The following is a 20,195-nucleotide window of genomic DNA, read 5'->3' as shown; positions in this document are numbered from 1 at the left end:
TGGTACACAGAAAATGACAAGACATTGATGAAAGAAAATAAGGAAGACACAAATAAATAGAAAAATATCCTGTGTTTATGGATTGGAAGAATTAATGTTGTTAAAATGTCCACACTACCCAAAGCAATCTACAGATTGAATGCAATTCCTATTAAAATTTCAATGATATTTTTCACAGAAATTGAAAAATAATCCTAAAAGTTGTATAGAACCTCAAAAGACCCAGAATAGCCAAAACAATCTTGAGAAAGAACAAAGCTGGAAGCATCACAATTCCTGATTTCAAACTTTATTATAAAGCTATAGTAATCAAACCAGTATGGTACTGGCCAATAGAACAGAAATGAGAGCCCAGAAATAAACCCACCCATACACAATTAACTAATATTTGACAACAGAACCAAGAATACTCAATGGGGAAAGGACAGTCTCTTCAATAAATGATGTTGGGAAAACTGGATATTCATATGAATAGGAATGAAACCATACCCCTATCTTACACTACTCACAAAACTTAACTTGAAATGGATTACAGACTTAAATGCAAGACCTGAAACTGTAAAACTCCTAGAAAAAAACATAGAGGAAAAGCCTCTTGACATTGGTCTTGGCAAGGATTTTTTGGATAGGACATCAAAAGCATAAGCAATAAAAGCTAAAATCATCAAGTGGGACTGTATCAAACTAAAAAGCTTCTTCACAGCAACAGAAACAATCAAAAGAATGAAAATGCAATCCACAGAATGGAAGAAAATATTTGCAAACCATCTATCTGATAAGGGGTTAATTCCCCAAATATATAAGAAACTCATACCACTCAACAGCAATAAAATAAAGAATCCAATTAAAACATAGGCAGAAGACTTGAATAGACATTCTCCAAAGACATAGAAATGACCAACAGATATATGAAAAGAGGCTCAACATCACCAATCATCAGGGAAATGCAAATCAAAACTATAATAAAATATCAGCTCATATCTGTTAGAGTGGCTATTATCAAAAAGACAAGAGACAAGTGTTAAGTCTTCGAAAAAGGGAATCCTTGGGCACTGTTGTTGGGAATGTAAATTGGTACAGCCATTACGAAAAACAGTATGAAGTTTCCTCAAAAAATTAAAAATAGAACTACCATATGATCCAGCAATTCCACTTCTGGGTATATATCCAAAGGAAATTAAATCACTATCTTGAAGAGGCAGCTGTACCCCATGTTCACTGCAGCATTATTCACAATAGCCAAGATAACAATGTAAGTATCCACTGATGTGAATAGGTAAAGAAAATGTCGTATGTATATGTATATATATAATGGAATATTATTCAGCCACAAAAAAGAAGGAACCCTGCCTTTTGCAACAACATGGATGGATCCTGATGGCATTATGCCAAGTGAAATAAGTCAGACAGAGAAAGACAAATACTGTGTGTTCTCACATGTGCAATCTAAAAAAGCTTAACTCATAGAAATGCAAAGTAGAATGGTGGTTGTCAGGGCTGCAGGGTAGGGAAAATGGTGAGAGGTTGATCAAAGGGTGCAAAACTTTCAGCTATAAGATGAGTAAGTTCTGGGGATCTAATGCACAGCATGGTGACTATAATTAACCATATTGTATTATACACTTGAAAGTTGTTAAGAGAGTAGGTCTTTTTAAATATCACCATACACACAAATGGTAATTATATAAAGGGATGAAGGCATTAACTAATCTTATTGTGGTAATCATTTCTCAATGTATATGTATCAAATAATCATACTGTACATCTTAAACTAACATATGTTATATGCTGATAATGTCTCAATAAAGCTAGAAAAAAGTGAACACTCTCCATTAGGAACTGGCAATCTGGGATGTCTCTCCTTACAGCAAAGCTGCAGTTTTAACAATCAATATGAAACTATCACATCCTTCACTTCCTATAACTGATTGCATTTATTCTGTAATTCCAATGTTTACTTATGGCAAGAATGCAGAGACTTGCCATTTCATGGTAACCTATTTCCTTATTTAAAGAAAGTCTTCAGTCTATTCTGTAAAAATATTTGATGAATTTAAAGTCCACGGTCCCTACAACTGTTTCACTCCTCTCTGCTTTATAAGACCTTCTCAGTATAGGATAAGATTCTAGCTGTAGTTCAGTTGAAATCTTGTGGATTGTCCTATGGTCCCTATGCTTTCCTATGGGTCATCAGTAGCCTCTGAGGAGTTGTTTTTCTACCTGGTACAGTCTGGCTTTGGGGAATGGCTTTGTGGCATCAACTCCTGCTGACCATAAATCCTGCCACTTGCCTACAGTCTGGACTGTGCATTCTCCAGCTTTTTCCTTTCCATGCCACATCCATCTTTAGGTTTAGGGGATCGTAAATATCTGTCAAGTCACACAAGTTGGCATGGAGTAACCACAAGATCTCACTGCAACTGTGACACTGAACTCATATGGCCCAGGATATCCTTTGTTCCAAGTTTCTCATGACTGCAGGTCTTCTGGAAATCCCCATGCTTTCGCTTTTCCCCAAATCTTTTCTTTTTCAATTGTACTCATTGTAAATTCATTCAGACAATACCAAAGTGTAACAATTAAAACTCAATTTTTTTCATCATGCAAATCACTTTCCAGAAAATGATCTCATCTTTTCAGATACCTATACATGGCTCATCACTCATTCAAGAAATGGTATTTATTGCCTGAAAATGACAGCAAAGACAGAGTTGAGTTTTTGAAAAATCAAATGAGCTTCTGACTAGAACTTTTTTTAGTGGATTGTGGAGATTATAGTATTGGAAGTTAAGACATTTGATTGCAACAGCCACGTTTTTGAGAGAAAAAGAGACTGAATCAAAAGCCTGGTTTTGAATACTAAGAGCCAAGGAGGCTGGAAGACACAACATTTATACTGTAAGCTGCAGCATACAGAGGAATGCACAAGAATGTGAAAGTAATTTCCTGGGCTAGATTTAATGGAAATTGTTGCAGGAGGAATGAGAATTGAGAAAAGAAAATATAAGAGTTGGATATTAGTCTTTGAGAGGGTCCTGAGCTTTTCACCACCTATGGTGAGATTCCAGGGGGAGAGGAGAGGGAAGTCAACTGATTTCTCAGATCATATGGGATGCCGATGGTGTCCTGCTCAGATCTCCTTCACGCGCAGGTACGCCCATCCTACAGCTGCTGAGTGTTGTTTGCCAAACCTGCAGCTGCCCCCTTTTTAGAGAACTGCCTTCATCTGATGGGAGTTGCCTCTCCTGGGATATTACCCTCCCCTACCCATGCCTCCAAGAAGCAGCCTACAGCCAATGATTGTCTGATGCAGGGTTCAACCCAGCCGCCTTGCCTCAAGAAGAAAGAAGTTTGTGGCACCATTTACTTTCTACAGTAACTCGTGGGATCAAAATGAGGCCAGAATTCAGCAGAAACTTACACCATTGTTTTTCAACTTTCTCTTCTCCTATTTGCTTCCTTCACTCCCTTACCATACTCATCCTCCATGTTCTGAAATCCCGGAGTCTCTCTCATTCCCCATTCCATTAATAATAGCCTAGTTACATGAGTTGCCAAGTCAGCATCTGCCCATCAAATGCATTCCTCTCTCCCTCCCCAAGTCTCTGTCGCCTTGCATAAGAATGCTTGCTTAAAATCAGAGAGCTGCTCTAATTTATGAAAATCTATTTCTTTGACACTGCTTGAAAATGCATGAAAGATAATCTCATGTATTTACATCAAATGCTCCATCTTCTTTCTTTATGAGATCTCTTGCTCATCTTCAGGTGAAAAATTTTGATTGCTTTTTTTTATTGGTGTGGAAAATAGAAAAGACAGACATGTTTTCTACACTGTCAGAATTCACAGTTCTTAGTTATGTCAGTCAGTCATAGAAATAAACATCTTTAAACTATTTTCCTGCATATTTATATTCACACAGCAACAAATGAAAGTCAAGGAAGTGGTTTCCTGGGCCAAGGTCAAGTGAGTTAAATGTGTCAATAACTTTTCAAAAATCCACTTGATTCTTGACTCTATTGAAGATTTTAAATGGTTCCCCTGTCTTGGGATCAGGGTGGATCTTACAGAGGGGTAATTAGGAAGATGCCTGATTAGGCCTGAGATCAGTGGACTTGAAAGTTGGCAGGAGTTTCAATACTGTATCTCCACAGCAACTTGGGTATCAGTAGCTTTTCTGGAAACTAAGGCAAATCTTTGTTTTTGACTTGGGTTGCTTGTTTTTCGATACTTTTAATTATTACGTAACTCAGGGAGACAGAACTTACAAAGAATAAGTTGATGGACCCTTGTGTATCCACCAACTTAAGCTATAAAGCATTAAATATTCACCCCTCATCCCATTATTCCTGTATGTGTTCCTTCCTCTAAAGCAACTACTACCTTATCCTATTACCGTTCCTTCTCACTTTTCAATAATTTTTCTACCTACATATGTATCGATAAATAACACAGAATTCTGTTTTATGCTTTTAAACTTAAGCAGCATATACATATATTATTTTCCCTACACATTGATTTTCTTTCACATCACTAGACCTAGCACTGGTTCACTCATTTCCACTTCTGTGTAGTGTTTCATCACGAGATTCATTCTCTTGATGAACACATTGAGGTTGTTTTCATTTTTTGCTTTTTGTAGATAATGCATTAATAATATTTCTTATATCGTGCTCATTGGCAATAGACTTTCTAGAAGATGTCCATTTTACTTTATTGCCAAAGTTTTCTAAAGTGATGGCACCCATTTATCCTACCACAATTAGCATAAGAGAGTCTCATTACTCCATCTTATTACTAAAATTTGTCATACTCTACTTTTTACTGTACTGATTGGTATGAAATTGTTTTTCATTTCTGTTTTAATTTTAATTTCCTAGATTACATCTAAAATTGGGCACCTTTTCATATATTTACTGGACAATCCTTTTCCTTGCCTCTGAATTGCTTGTTCATATCCTTCCCTAATGCTTAATTTGTTCCATCTTTTCCCTATGGAGTCGTCAAAATTTTTATGTATCTTTGGTAATAAGTCTTTGACAACTTATATTCATTTAAGTATTATCTTACTCTGTGGCTTATCTTTTACTTTGCATAGAGTGGCTATGAAGCATAGAAGTTTTTATTTATTGTAACAGTTTTATACAAATAACCCATAACAAATCACCCCAAAATTCAGTAGCATGAAACCACAATCATTTGTTTGCTAAAATTCTGTGGACTGACAATTTGGGCAGGGCTCATCTCTCTTTGTGGTTTTGGCTGGTCTCACTCATGTGTTTGTGACCATTTGGCAGGTCTACTGGGGAACAGCTGGTCCCAAATGGCCTCACATGTCTAGCAGTTGGCTGGGACTTCTGGATGGGGCACCTTGATTCCCTTCTACATGGTCTCTCCCCACGCCTAGCTCAGCCTTCCTCACATGACAGCTTAATTCCAAAAGAGTGGAGTTACAAGCTTCATGTCTTTCGAGGCCTCAGCCTGGAAGTCATCAATGTCAGTCCCATTTGCTTTTATTGCTCAAAGAAACCGACAAGGCCAGCCTAGATTCAAGATAGTAAAGCCATAGCCTCTTGATGAGCAAAGCATCAACATAACACTGCAAAGGGGAGTTATGCCAAGATAGGAGGCATTTGCAATCTATCAATAAATTATAATGTATCTATCAAGATGTTAATTCAAATTCTATATTTTTAATGTCGTGAATAAGAAATCCTCAGTCTGATTTCATAAAAATATTTACCCATATTTTCTTCTAAATTTATTAGAGTTTTGTTTTTTACATTTAAGGCATCTGATCTAGCTGAAATTAATTTTTGTGTATGGTGTGAACTAATTTCATGTCTTTTCATATATATAAGCAATTTTTCCAATAGCATTTATTGACTACTTCAGTGCTGATTTGGGATGATGCTTCTGTTATATTTAGCAATTACACTGACTAAGTGGAACTCATGAGACAACAGCATACAAGAACTTTATTATTTTCCTCTAACACCCACTCAAACATCTCTTCCTTGCCTGAGTTTGGAGCTGACTATAGAGGTATCAACAACTGAAGCAGATGGATCTTGCTGGATAAAAGCAGACTAAAGGAAATGACCTAGATGTTTAGCAACAATGGGCTTCCTAACTCTGAGCCCCAAAACTATACCTGCCAATCTATCCAGAGCAGCTCTGAACAACGATCGCATTAACTCTGAATGACGTTAGAGTTTACTCTCATTCTGGACTGGACATGCTAACTACCGAAATGAGGTAGTGTGAGGGACCAAAATAACTGGAGAAAATTTAATTGCTTGAGTTTAAGCAAGTAAACTATGAGGCTTTCCAAGATTTTATCCAAGAAACAGCTTAACTACATTTTTCCCTGTATTATTGATGCTTCTGTAACTAGTAATCACAATAGCTAATAGTTTTGAAAACTTAAACCATGTGGTAGGCACTTTACATACTTTTAATCGTCAAATCAAGTTTATAAAGTGAATTAGTCCAGGTCCTCTAAGCAGACACCAAAATTGGATTAAATGTACAGGAGATTTATTAGGGGAAATTCCTGTGAAGGAAAATTAGGGGTCAGAGGAGGCTGAGAGTGCCATCAGACCCCAGGTAAAGAAGGGGAAGAAATGAAGAGTTAGTGAAAGGGTCTTTGTATGCAGTGGCCATTCTAAGCATTATCTCAAGGCCAGTAGGGGAGTCTGTATTGGATCTCTATTGTTGCTTTAACAAATCACCACAAATTTTGTGGCTTAAAATAACACAAATGTATTATCTTACAGTTCTAAAGGTCAGAAGTCCTAAAATCAAGTTATTGCAGAGTTGCATTTCTTCTGGAGGATGTAGGAGAGAATTCAATTCCTTGTCTTTTCCAGCTTCTAGAGGCCACCCATATTCCTTGGTTTGTGGCTCTCCATGTTTCAGGCCAGTAGCATACCATCTTCAAATCCATCCCTCTCCACCACCATCTCTGACTTATGTTCTGTTATCCTATCTCCTTTTTAAGGACCCTCATGATTCCATTGGGCACACCAGGATAATCTTCCTTCTTATCTCAATATCCTTAACTTAATCACATCTGCAAAATTCCTCTTGCCATATATGGTAGCATATTCACAGGCTCTGATGATTAGCATGTGGACATCTTTGGAAGGGGCCATTATTCTGTCTACCACAGAGCCTTCAAACTACATCATCCATTAAGAGGATCCCTGCATCTTTCTGGAAGGGGCTTCCCTTAATATCTCAGCTGATCTCACTCACTGACGGGGAGCAGCCCAGGAGAGGTCTCATTGAACACAGCCAGAAATCTGAGAGGCTCATTGTCATGGCTGCCACACGAAGCAAGCAGAGGAAATGAAGACACAAGAGAAGTTGCTTAACTTATATAAGGATACAGAGCCAGTGAAAAAATTTCTCTCTCTCACCTCTATCTCTCAATAACTGACTTTTTCTTTCTGAATGCTCTCCTTTGGGTCCTCAACATATTGCTTGTTCTGGGATCTTATAAAACTTGGTAAATTTTCTCTTTGACTACCTAATAACTAGTTACTCAAAATGGCAAATTACAAAAATGATCTAAAATCGTGAGGAAGTGGGATAAAGAGGCCCCCATGGACCCATGGACCCAACACTGCCTTCTTCCACCAATGGCAATTCCTAATGATATTGAAAATTAACAACTGAAATCCTGATTACCATATACTCTGGCCTGTCCTCAGTTGCTCTCTGAGTATACCACAAAGAGTTTTGAGATGATCTTCCTCCGAACACTAGAGAGCATAGGTCTTAGACATCCATATAGGGGTCACTTCAAGAGTTAACACATACGACAATACAAAACGATGGTGGTTCCAAAAGAATTTGGTTTTAATATAGTCTCCTGTATATAAATAAGCCTACTTAAATGCAACATCACAATAAATATACTTGCTCTGTCAAACCCAAAAGGTTATATACTAGTGTGACATCAATGCTAGCTATATTCATCATAATTCTAAGGAAGAAATCATTAGAATTCTAAATAATAGCTGTATAATAAACCAATATCTCCCCAGGAATCCAAGAAGTTTCTGAAATAAAGCATCAGACAGACAAATCCAAATCAAAAAACTTTCCTCCCTCATTGCTAGAAAAAGATCAAAAGGATAGTTTGCCAAGAAAAAACTCTATAGAGAAATAAAATACTGAATGTTCTGAACACATGGTACCCAGGGGTTGATCATTATCAAAAACAGTCTCACTGTTAAGAAATTTGGCAGGAGACCTTATGAGATTATTAGACCATATTTTCAAATAATTCCTTCTTCCATACTAAATTCTAACCAGTATTACAGAACCAGAGGGGTTTATTCTCCATCCCTCCTATCACTAAAAATCTCAACAAAGTTTAAAGACTGTAGTCAGTCATATATCCAACTCAAGCACACTACTAGATCAGATAGTTAAAAATGATGTTTTGGGATGCATTTATTTTATTTCAGAAAGAAGGAAATCTCTGAGTTTGAATGACCTTATTTTGGTGTTTGAAGAGTTCCAAAATAATGAGTACAAATGTTTATAAAGATGCTCAGAGGTTTACTTCCTATATTAATGTATATACCTCAATAACAAAGATAAAGAAATTTCAAATAATACAAATTAGGAGAAAATAAAGTCAGTCCCACTTCTGGGAAAATCTGCAATGTGTTTCTTATGAGAAAACAACAAAATAAGGGTTCTGACTTCCCTCCTCTTTATTCTTCACAGGAATGGGATCTCTTTCTTTACCCCAAAGACCTTCCTCCACTTTGATGTTCTCGGTTCCTGACCTTGACCTTTCCTGAAAGAAGGATTGTCTGGAGGCTGAAAGGATTCTATTTCCTAGTGCAGTCTGCAGCAACTGCCTTCTTTCTTAAACCATCAGTGAGACTAGGGTGGGAAGTAGAGGGAAAAGAGGGGCCATCGGTGGGATTCATCTTTACCCTACTCAGGTCATGCCTTTTCTTTCATTGTGCAGACAAACTGCTCCTTTAGAACCTGGGAGCTGGAAGAAAATATTTTAAATGAGTATACTGAGTTTTACAAAAGCCATTGCTTTGCTCCATGTGCTATTTCTTCTCAGGGCTGAACAACATTCACCGACTCACTAACAAGTGTATCCTGTGTCACTTTTCATGTAGTGATGTTTTTTAATTAGTCATTTCTGTTTGATCTCCTGTGTTATGTTGGAGGTACATCAGAAAGAAATCTCTGCCCATAAATGTTGCTGATCCCAAAGAGAGAATCAAGAGACCTAACTTCAAACCATACGGTGAATGCCAAATCTGATGAGCAGAATGAAAGAATGTAATTTTTATATTTTGGTGATCAATATCTGTGATCCTATTTTTTAAAAATATTTCTTGTGCCACAAACTTACACTGATTCATTATATAACTGAAAAATCTCTTGGGGTAGTACATCAATATTAATACAATCATGTGCTGCATAACAATGTTTCAGTCAACAGACTGCATATACAACGGAAGTCCCGTAAGATTAGCATCATATAGCCTAGGTGTGTAGTAGGCTATACCATCTAGGTTTGTGTAAGTATTCTCTGTGATGTTTGCACAATGACAAAATAGCCTAATGACACATTTCTCAGAACGTATCCCTGCCGTTAAGCAATGCATGACTACATATTTCTTGTAGTTACAATAGTAATAATGATAGCAACTAACATTTATTGGGCAGTTAGCATGGAAGGGGCATGGTGCTATATGTATTATACCTGTCCCTTTTTTAATCCTTTCAACAATCCTATGAAGTAAATGCTACTTATTTTACAAACTGACACGAAAGAGATGATCTTGGCCAAGGTCTCCTGGTTTGTAAACAGTGGAGTGGAAATTGACACCAGATCTTTCTGGGCCCCAAACTCATGTTGTGAACCATTATTTTGTACAACCTTAGTGAACGTTATTGAATTTCCTCACGACAATGGAAAGAAAGTTTATACAGGGAGAGGGACTATTCTAATCATGACAGTCTGTTCAGATATGTGCCAGCTTCCTTTTACTCTGCAGTCAAAAATCAACAATCTTTGTGCCACAGATATCGATTTTAGGTTATATGACACAGCAAGAGCAAAAGAAAGTCAAAGGAACCTGACATACTACTAACGATATCAGTGAGACCTCTTCAGTCTCTTCAGCTCAGTGCTTCTCAAACATTAGCACGAGCACACACAAGAATTATCCGGACGGCTTATTAAAAATCAGATTCTTGGGCCTCACTCTCAGAAATTCCAATTCAATGGGTGTGGGGCAGGGCCTTGAGAATCTGAATTTCTACTAAGGAACAAGGTAATGCTGACACAGCTAATCTGCAACTACACCTTGAGTAGCACTGGTCTAGGTGATAGCAACAACCACCTCTTATCTGCATGTTCAGTTTTGCCAAAGAAAAAGGTCTAACTCTTTAGTGGGCATCATGGGAGAGCCTGCTTGAAACGGAAGCTGCAGGACGTCAACACCATAAATTCTTGTTCATCCGTAGTTTGCAGGCCACACTTTGGGAATCAGTGCTGGTCTCCGAATCAGTGAGTGAGAAATCTTGATGTATAGTTGGAGCGCTCTTCTCCCCATTACCAACCAGAGTCTGGAAAATATCTGAGGTTTTTCTCATTTACTGTCCCATGGACTTTTAAAGATTGAGTTCCCTTGGTGCCCCTTGCATCAGATTATAGCCTCATCTTCATGACCCAAAAAATATTTACTTCATGCCTGTATGTACAAGACATTGTTCAAGGCATTGACAGCACAGAAAAAAATAAAATAGAAAATGCCCATGCTCACTCACAGCAACTTATAATTCTCTCCCCAACTCCAGTTCCAGAACCCCAGTTATTTGGAGAGCTGTAAACTTCTAGCCTCATGCTTACAACCCGTTTCCATGGGGTAGATCCTATTTTCGGCATCCTTGACGAATCGGATAGCGTTATAATATCATATGGACATCCCATTAGAGAGCAAGGATAATCCCTGCCTAGCAGTCACACTCTCATTTCCCATTCTCTTACAAATATTGAGCCCATTGAACCAGAATTCATGAGGCCTCCTTTGACACGAACCTTTGGGATTCTGGCCCAAATACCATCACGTCAGGGATTAGACGGTCAGCATAAGAATTTCTTGGGGACACAATTCAGTCTGCAGCACCTCTGTACAATGTGACTGCAGTTCCTCCCAACAAGAGGCCAAATCTATTCCTCCAGCTCTTGAATCTGGGTGGTCTGAGACTTGACTTGGCCAAAGAATGTGGCAAATGTGATGGAAGCCAGTTCTGAGTTTCTAAGCTGTGGTCTCAAGAAGCCCTGTGAGCTTCTTGTCACTCTCTTGGATCCCTGCCAAGCTGCCACATGAGTAAGTCTGAACTCACTCAGTGGATGATAGAGACTTCTTGGAGCAGAGCAGAGCAGAGCAGAGCTGAGTCAGTCCAGCTATCTCAGCAAAGGCCTCAGAAATATAAGTGAGTCCAGAGAAAACCAGCAAATTGATCTTGTTGACCTGCAGCTGACAACAGAGGTGCGAGCAAGCCCAGCTAGGATCAGCCACCCTGGCCAGATCAGCAGAACAACAAACTTATAGACTCTTGAAAAACAATAAATGGTTATTATTTTCAGCTACTAAGTTTTGGAGTGGTTTGTTATACAACATTACCGTAGAAATAGATAAACTTTACAGTCCTTTCGCCCAATTCAACTATTTTGTTTAATGTTATCAAAAATCAAAATTAAAAACGTCTTTGTTCACTTTAACTCCTTCCTCTCCCCGTACCCCAACACAAATCTAATGAGGCACCAATCCAAAATGTCCCAGTGACTTGAATGCAGGTGCAGGTGTCCTGTGGATCTCCTGGAAAATTTTCTTCCTGGGGGAGGAATGTTCTTCACTGTGCCTTTTTCCAGGGAATCTGGCTACATGAAGAGTCCTTCTAATACCAGCTTATGTCCAGCCTGACTTGTGGGTTGGACAACTGTCTAAAACCCTTTCTGGGTCAGATCACACAATAGCAATGGTGTCCTGATTCTCCCTGAAGCTGCAAAGGCCTGTGGACACAATGTTATCCACCCTCGGCTCTTTGTTCTTGAACTGGGCACTGTCTCATCCAGAGGAGTTGGTATCTGTCCCACAGCAGCCTATTTCCTCCTCCTGCCATGCCCAGTAACCTGATGTCATGATTGTGTTCCTTGCCACTGTATCACTAACATCTGTTTCATCAAAAGTGCTTTTTAAATATGTGCTCAGTGAGAAAATGAATACAAACTGGATAAATTAATACTTTTCCCACTGAAAACATCTTTCTCTCCTCCATCTACTAATTTTTATATTTTTGTAAAGGCCAGCTTAAATGGCAATCAATACATTGTACCTCTCCAGGAACACATTACCTTTCTGCATTTTTAAAAGTTAACTGTATATCTGTCTGACTTTCTGAAATAGTATTTAACTAATGTTTAAATCTTACTCCCTCCCACAGTGCCATAAAATCTTTCTTGAAACAAACTGAATTTAAATGCTGAATCATGGTCTCAAATGAAAGTTTGTTCTGTGCTGAACTGAAGCCATGGTATATAAATTTCCCTTGGTCCTAAATAAACAGGAATAAATAGAAAAGCCTAACTAAACTAAATCTTCAAGGTACCACAAGCAGCTTGGAGATCTACTGAAGTGAAAAGGACGGAAAGATAAAAACCAGTCTGCTATACACAATATAATGTTGGGTAACAAACTATCCCAAACTCAGTGGCTTACTACACACATTTATTTCTTGTTCACAGGTCTTCTGGTGAGCTGGGATTTGGCTGAACTAGGCTGGGCTCTACCAGGCTTGGATCCAGGCTGCAGTTTGCGTCCAGGGTGCAGTTTGATCTAAATGGCTCTCATCCTTCTTAGACCAGTGGCTACTAGAGGCATGTTCTCCTCATGATAAAAGGCAGGGGCACAAGAAGTCAATCTCAGTCACAGAGTGCATTCAAACCTCTTCATGCAGCAGACCCACCAACACTCCACCAGCCAAAGTGGTTCCCATGGTCAAGCTCAACATCAATGAGCTGGGGAAGTCAACCTCTACACGCTGTAGTGGGAGGAGCTATAAATGCAGAGTGTGATTCCAGGAAGGGGTCAATAATGGAGAACAGTAATATCATGCTTGCAGCTGGGAAATTAATGAAGGGCAAATAGAAGTATTTGGAATTGTCTACAACAGAGACAAGTATCTCAATTCCAAGATGATGCTTCATCACTGAACATACATAAATCCATCATTTTATATACATTCTAGGCTATAGGTCACTTGAAAAGAAATGTAGCACTATAATTAAATCCATAAGGAGTATGTTTTAGATGGCAATATAGCAAACATTTCTACCCCTTTTTCTTCTGTTTTGCTGAATTATCATCAGCGAAAATGCTGTTTAATTTCGAAATGGCACCAGTCACTGGAAACAGCTTTGATATCAATTTATTATTGAAAGAAAATTTCTGTTCATGCATGCATTTTCTGCTTTAAGAACTGCCTTTGAGATCAAAAACAGACTTTATTCAGTTTAAGTGAAATGTATTATTGGCTAATATACCATACAGTATAGATAATCTTAAAAACATGTAGGCGGTATGAATTTGCTACCACTACAATTCAAAATCAAAGAAATGTCCCATTTCTTTATATTCTTTCAATCACATTAAATCTAACTTTGAGTCTGGAGGGAAATTAAATCTTCTTCATTATTAAGAGCAATCCTACGACTCCTCCTTCCCTCTGCCTCCTTCCCTCCAACCTCACGTGGCAAAGTCTTAAATGGGACCAGGGATCTCAGGCAGAACAGAATACTTGGCGAGGACATGGTGATCTCCAGCACATACTAGTAACCAGTAAATTCTTCATCTTGCCACTGACCTCCTGCCTGAAGTCTCACAGCTCTGCAGTTTTCCAGATCCCTTAGGACAAGAATCTGCATGAGCCGTGGAATCCCCTTCACTCTGTCCAGAACGAAGTTACTTCATGTACTTCCGTTTCTTCCATGTCATATTATTTTATTCAATGGAACTGTTAATTAGAGGACTATTAATATACAGCCACTTTTAGTTCATTAGTTATAATACACATTTCTATCACCTATTTCCTTTATTTTCCTTGTGGCAGTTGCAATCTATAGGGTAGAGTTCAGAAATTCATTTTAGCAGCTTCTGGGAAACACCACACACAGCAAAAACTAGAATCTCAATTTCTCACAAGAGGATACCTCACAGCTTTTTAATTTCTTTTGGAATAAACTATTGGGCATTAACAAATGACAGCACATAGGGATCTTCTTGCAATAACTGGATTTATGAGAGGAAAAATTTTTTTTGAATGTTTCTTTTTTTTATTGAGTTAATGATAGGTTACAATCTTGTGAAATTTCAGTTGTACATTAATGTTTGTCATTTGTGTTGTAGGTGCACCACTTCACCCTTTGTGCCCACCCCCCACCCCACCTTTCCCCTGGTAGCCACTAATCTGTTCTCTTTGTCCACATTTTTAAATTCCTCATATGAGTGGAGTCACACAGAGATTATCCTTCTCTAACTGGCTTATTTCACTTAACATAATTCCCTCAAGGTCCATCCATGTTATTGCAAATGGAATGATTTTGCTCTGTTTTGCAGCTGAGTAGTATTCCATTGTATATATATACCACATCTTCTTTATCCATTCATCTGTTGATGGGCACTTAGGTTGCTTTCATGTCTTGGCTATTATAAATAATGCTGCAATGAACATTGGGGTGCATATGACTTTTGGAATTGCTGACTTCAAGCTCTTTGGATAGATACCCAGTAGTGGAATGGATGGATCGTATGGTAGTTCTATTTTTAATTTTTTGAGGAATCTCCATACTATTTTCCATAGTGGCTGCACCAGTTTGCATTCCCACCAGCAGTGTATGAGGGTTCCTTTTTCTCCACAACCTCTCCAACATTTGTTACTATTAGATTTAGATATTTTTGTCATTCTAATGGGTGTAAGGTGATATCTTAGTGCAGTTTTGATTTGCATTTCCCTGATGATCAGCGATGATGAGCACCTTTTCATGTGCCTATTGGCCATCTGTATATCTTCTTTGGAGAAATGTCTATTCATGTCTCCAGCCCATTTTTTGATCGGGTTGTTTGATTTTTTGTTGTTTAGTTGTGAGAGTTCTTTATATATTATGGATATTAAGCCTTTGTCAGACATATGACTTGCAAATATTTTTTCCCAGTTAGTGGGTTGTTTTTTTGTTTCAATCCTGTTTTCATTTGCCTTGAAGAAGCTCTTTAGTCTGATGAAGTCCCATTTGTTTATTCTTTCTATTGTTTCCCTTCTCTGAGAAGACACGGTGTCTGAAAAGATCCTTTTAATACTGATGTCAAAGAGTGTACTGCCTATGTTTTCTTATAGAAGCCTTATGGTTTCAGGTCTCACCTTTAGGCCTTTGATCCATTTTGAGTTTATTTTGGTGAATGGTGAAAAACAATGGTCAATTTTCATTCTTTTCCATGTGGCTTTCCTGTTTTCCCAGCACCATTTGTTGAAAAGATTTTCTTTTCTCCATTGTATGCTCTCAGCTCCTTTGTCGAAGATAAGTTGTCCATAGATGTGTGGTTTTATTTCTGGGCTTTCAATTCTGTTCCATTGATCTGTGCACCTGTTTTTGTACCAGTACCATGCTGTTTTGATTACTGTAGCTTTGTAGTAAGTTTTGAAGTCAGGGATTGTGATGCCTCCCGTTTTCTTCTTTTTTCTCAGGATTGCTTTAGCAATTCGGGGTCTTTTGTTGCCCCATATAAATTTTAGGATTCTTTGTTCTAATTCTGTAAAGAATGTCATTGGGATTCTGATTGGGATAGCGTTGACTCTGTAGATTGCTTTAGGTAGAATGGACATTTTAACTATGTTTATTCTTCCAATCCATGTACATGGAATGTCTTTCCATCTCCTTATGTTGTCATCTAATTCTCTCAGAAAGGCCTTGTAATTTTCATTATATAGGTCCTTCACTTCCTTAGTTAAATTTACCCAGAGGTATTTTATCCTTTTTGTTGTGATTGTGAATGGTATTGTATTCTTGAGTTCTTTTTCTGTTAGTTGGTTATTAGAATATAGAAATGCTACTGATTTATGACAATTGATTTTATACTCTGCAACTTTGCTGTAGTTGTTGTTTACTTCTAAGAGTTTTCCAATGGATTCTTTGGGGTTTTCTATATATAAGATCATGTCGTCTGCAAACAGCGAAGAGTTTCACTTCTTCCCTCCCTATTTGTATTCCTTTTATTCCTTTTTCTTGCCTGATTGCTCTGGCCAGGACCTCCAGTACTATGTTAAATAAGAGTGGTGATAGAGGGCATCCTTGTCTCATTCCTGTTTTCAGGGGGATGGCACTCAGTTTTTGCCCATTGAGTATGATGTTGGCTGTGGGTTTGTCATATATGGCCTTTATTATGTTGACGTAGTTCCCTTCTATGCCCATTTTGTTCAGAGTTTTTATCAAAAATGGCTGCTGGATCTTGTCAAATGCTTTCTCTGCATCTATTGAGATGATTATGTGGTTTTTATTCCTCAGTTTATTGATGTGGTGTATCATGTTGATTGATTTGCGGATGTTGAACCAGCCCTGTGTCCCTGGTATGAATCCCACTTGATGATGATGTATGATCCTTTTGATCAATTGCTGAATTCTGGTTGCCAAAATTTTGTTTAGAATTTTTGCATCTATGTTCATCAGTGATATTGGCCTGTAGTTCTCTTTTTTTGTGGTGTCCTTGTCAGGCTTTGGTATCAGCATGATGTTGGCCTCATAGAATGTGTTAGGAAGTGTTCCATCCTCCCTAATTTTTTGGAATAGCTTGAAAAGGATAGGTATTAAGTCCTCTCTGAAAGTTTGGTAGAATTCCCCAGGGAAGCCATCTGGTCCTGGGGTTTTATTCTTTGGGATGTTTTTGATTCCTGTTTCAATCTGTTTTCTTGTGATTGGTCTGTTCAAATTGTCTGCTTATTCTTGACTGAGCTTTGGGAGAGTGTAGGAGTCCAAGAATTTATCCATTTCCTCTAGGTTATCCATTCTGTTAGCATAGAGTTTTTCGTAGTATTCTCTTATAATCTGTTGTATTTCTGCAGTCTGTTGTTATTTCTCCTCTTTCATTTCTGATTTTGTTTATTTGAGCTTTCTCCCTTGTTTTCTTTGTAAGTCTGCCTAGGGATTTGTGAATTTTATTTATCTTCTCAAAGAATCAGCTCTTTGTCTCATTGATCCTTTCTAACGCCTTTTTCATTTCAATAGTATTTATTTCTGCTCTGATTTTTATTATTTCTCTCCTTCTGCTGACTTTGGGCTTTATTTGTTCTTCTTTCTGTGGTTCAGTTAGGTGTAGTTTAAGATTGCTTATTTGGGATTTTTCTTGTTTGTTAAGATGTGCCTGTATTGTGATGAATTTTCCTCTTAATACAGCTTTTGCTGTATCCTAAATGAGTTGGTATGGCATGTTATCATTTGCATTTGTTTCCAGGTATTTTTTGATTTCTTCTTTAATTTCTTCAATGATCCATTGCTTGTTCAGTAGTGTATTGTTTAGTCTCCACATCTTTGTGCCTTTCTCAGCTTTTTTCTTGTAATTAATTTCTAGCCTTATAGCATTATGATCAGAGAATATGTTTGTTATTATTTCCATTTTTTTTAATTTGTAGAGGATTGCCTTGTTTCCCAACATATGGTCTATCCTTAAGAATGTTCCAAAGCACTTAAGAAGAATGTGTATTCTGCTGTTTTAGGATGAAGTGTTCTATATATGTCTATTAAGTCCAATTGTTTTAGTTTTTCGTTTAGCTCCACTATTTCCTTGATGATTTTCTGTCTGGATGATCTGTCCATTGATGTGAGTGGGGTGTTGAGGTCCCCTACTATTATTGTGTTGTTTTTAACATCTTCCTTTAGGTCTGTTAATAGTTGCTTTATGAATCTTGGTGCTCCTGTGTTGAGTGCATAGATATTTATAAGCGTTATTTCTTCTTGATGAAGTGTCCCTTTGATCATTATATATGGTCCCTCTGTGTCTCTCTTTACCTGTCTTATTTTGAAATCCACTTTGTCTGATATGAGAATTGCAACACCTGCATTTTTTTCCTTGCTATTAGCTTGAAGTATTGTCCTCCACCCCTTCACTCTAAGCCTGTGTTTGTCCTTGGGGCTGAGGTGTGTTTCCTGGAGGCAACAAATTGTTGGATCTTGTTCTTTAATCCATTTTGCCACTCTGTGTCTTTTTATTGGAGAGTTCAATCCATTTACATTGAGAGTGATTATTGATGCATGTGGACTTAATGCTGTCAATCTGTTGCTCGTTATCTGGCTTTCCTGCTTTTCTCTTCCTGTGTGCTTTAGCCTACCCATTTGATACTGAAATTTCTTATGCTGGGTTTCTTAGATTTTTCCTTATTTATGTTTTGTGGCTCTGTTCTGCTTTTTAGTTTAGTGTCTACCCTGAAGTTTGTATTTAGAATCTCGTGTATAATATAGTCTATTCTCTGGTGGTCTCTTACTTACTTAGCCTAGACTGATTTAGTCCCTTTGATCTTCCCCTCCTAAATTATTATTTTCATTTCTTATTCCAATTCGTGTTATGAGCTTGTAGATAGAGTGATAAAATCGTCTTTGCTTTGGTAGTTTCCTTACCTTTATCCTAATGCTATAGTTGAATATTTGCTATCCTATTCTGGTTCTATTTATCTGTCTCCCTACTCTGTGGTTTGTGACACTTTTCTCCCTTTTTTCTTTTTTCAGGTATGAGAGCCTTCTTGAGGATTTCTTGTAGTGGAGGACTTTTGGAAACAGATTCCCTTAACTTTCGTTTGCCTGGAAAAGATTTAATTTCTCCCTCATATCTGAAGGATATTCTTGCTGGATAGAGTATTCTTGGCTGAAGATTTTTATCTTTTAAAGTTTTGAATATGTCACTCCATTCTCTCCTAGCTTGTAAGGTTTCTGTAGAGAAATCTGCTGAAAGTCTGATAGGAGTTCCTTTGTAGGTTATTTTCTTCTGTCTTGCTGCTCTGAGTATTCTTTCTTTGTCTTTCATTTCTGCCATTTGTACTACTAGATGCCTTGCAGTAGGTCTTTTTACATTGACAAATCTAGGAGATCTGAAAGCTTCCTCTACACACATTTCTCCCTTAATCCCTAGATTTGGGAAGTTCTCTTCTATAATTTCATTAAGCACACTTTCTGCTCCATTTTCCTTTTCCACATTCGCGGGAATTCCTATGATCCTTAAATTCTTTCTCCTCATTGAATCTGCTATCTCTCTAATACTTTCCTCATTCCTTTTAATCCTTAGTTCTCTTTCTTCCTCTGGAGCCATTCAGCCTATCTTCGATTATGCTAATTTGCTTTTCTATCAGCCTGTCTATCTTCGATTATGCTAATTTGCTTTTCTATGTTGTCTACCCGGGCATTCAGGGAATCTGTATTCTGTTTTATCTGGTCCATTGTGTTTTTCATCTCTAATAAAGAAGAATCAAGCAGAATTACAATTTCAATCTCTTTTGTGAAGTAACTCCAGAACTTGTTGGCTTGTTTCTATATCTTTCTCTCTACCTCATTGAGTTTTTTGATTATAGCTGCTCTGAACTCATTTTCACTCAGTTTACCTATTTCCAAGTCCTCAGGAATTAATTCTGTGTTTTTATTGTTTTCCTTCTGGTCTGGGGCTTTTATAAATTGCTGGATGGTAGAGGAGCAGTTTTTTTGCATGGTGGTAGAATTCAGTTGCAGTTACAGCCTGTTGCCACTATATGGGGGTTGAGAACCACGCATTCTGAGCTCTCCGCCTTCAGGCAAGATGGCGGTGCCCAGTGCAGTTTGCCGGGGCAGGGAGGGGCGGTTTTTCTCATGCACTGATCTGGATTCGGATCAGTTCTGTTCTCTGTTCTCCCAGGGCCCTGGGTTTATGGGGTCCCTGCGCACGGAAGCTTTCCTCCGTCAGCGGGTTTCCACTGTACCGGCAGTGGGAGTCCTGGACGATCCCCCAGTCGTGCGGCCCCTCCCCTGCTCCTTCCCACACCCACAGCAGCAATCCCAGACTCTAGGGGAGGGAGTGAAGTTCTCTCCTACCCCATTCCAGCTTCTCCGAGGCTGGCAGCAGGGTCTCTGTCCT

This window comes from Equus asinus, chromosome 15, assembly GCF_041296235.1.
Source record: "Equus asinus isolate D_3611 breed Donkey chromosome 15, EquAss-T2T_v2, whole genome shotgun sequence".
In the NCBI taxonomy this organism is placed as follows: Eukaryota; Metazoa; Chordata; class Mammalia; order Perissodactyla; family Equidae; genus Equus; species Equus asinus.
Note: the sequence above shows the minus strand (reverse complement) of the source record.